The following is a 1,419-nucleotide window of genomic DNA, read 5'->3' as shown; positions in this document are numbered from 1 at the left end:
CATTCAAGAAGCTGGGTTATATGAAGAAAACCTTGGCATTGGGATTGGAGGAAGACTCATTAACAGCCTGTAATATGGAGATGATTGCTGAAATACTTGCTTGCTGAAAGAAAGTGAAGAGGACTTAAAACATTTTCTGATGAAGATCAAAGAGCACAGCCTTAGGTATGGATTACATCTCAATATAAAGAAAACAAAAGTCCTCACCACTGGACCAATAAACAACATTCTTATCAACGGAGAAGAGATTGAAGTTGTCAAGGATCAATCATCAACACTCATGGAAGGAACACTCAAGAAATCAAACGATGTATTACATTAGGAAAATCTGCTGCACAAGACCTTTTTAAGTGTTGAAGAGCAAAGATGTTAGCTTGAGGACTAAGGTGCACCTGACCCAAGCCATGGTAATCTGCTGCACAAGACCTTTTTAAGTGTTGAAGAGCAAAGATGTTAGCTTGAGGACTAAGGTGTGCCTGACCCAAGTCATGGTATTTTCAATAACCTCATATGCATGTGAAAGCTGGACAGTGAATAAGGATGGCACCTAACAACAACAACAACATAGATAGACATTTTTTCATGACAAATAATACAACAAAAATTTTAAATGTAGTGAAGTAATTTCACTGAATTTTCTTTCTGAAGTTTTAAATTTTTTATTATTAAGTAAAGTTACTTGAAAAAATACAAACAAATACCTGAATTCTTAATTAACTTAACATTTCATCTAATAAGATCTCTGACTTTGTTTTTAAATATTGAAATTACCATTAGTAAGTTTCACAGATATCAATCAAATTCAACAATTCTGGAAAAAATCCATTAAGCCTTGTAAAATGCTACGCATTTATGAAACACTTAAGTCACACATTTCTATGCCTGTATTTATGGCCAGCTCCGTAGCCATTTATCCACTTGTACTCAATTCCTGAGAGAACAAGACTATTCTTGTTGACATCTCTTAAACTGCTGCTGCCCCATAGGGGTTCAGAGCAATGAAGCAAGAAATTGAGTTGAGGGGCTGGAGAGATCTCTTGACAATATAGGCAGCAAACTGTTCTTTGCTAATCATTACACATGGCCTTGGAGAATTCTGGGTCCTAACTATGCCAATTCTAATGACTCTGTTAACCTGTTAGCACAATCGGATTGTGTACACACAAATCCAAACTTGTCAATTAAAAAGTAGACGGGGAAAAGAAGAACAAATACTTACTTCTATGTTATAAGCTTAAGATAACAAGCAAGGAATTTTTTGTCTCCTTAAGTCAACTAGCTCAATATCAAATAAATATGCTGTCGTTGTTAAGTGCTGTCAAGTTGGGTGCAACCCATAGCAACTCTGTAGGGTTTTCAAGGAGCCGATGATGAGCTTGAACCACTGACCTTGTACTTCAAACAGCTTTGCAATCTGAC

This window comes from Chrysochloris asiatica, unplaced genomic scaffold (assembly GCF_000296735.1).
Source record: "Chrysochloris asiatica unplaced genomic scaffold, ChrAsi1.0 scaffold00068, whole genome shotgun sequence".
Taxonomy (NCBI): Eukaryota; Metazoa; Chordata; class Mammalia; order Afrosoricida; family Chrysochloridae; genus Chrysochloris; species Chrysochloris asiatica.
The sequence above is the reverse complement of the archived record's forward strand: the minus strand, read 5'-3'. Positions refer to the sequence as shown.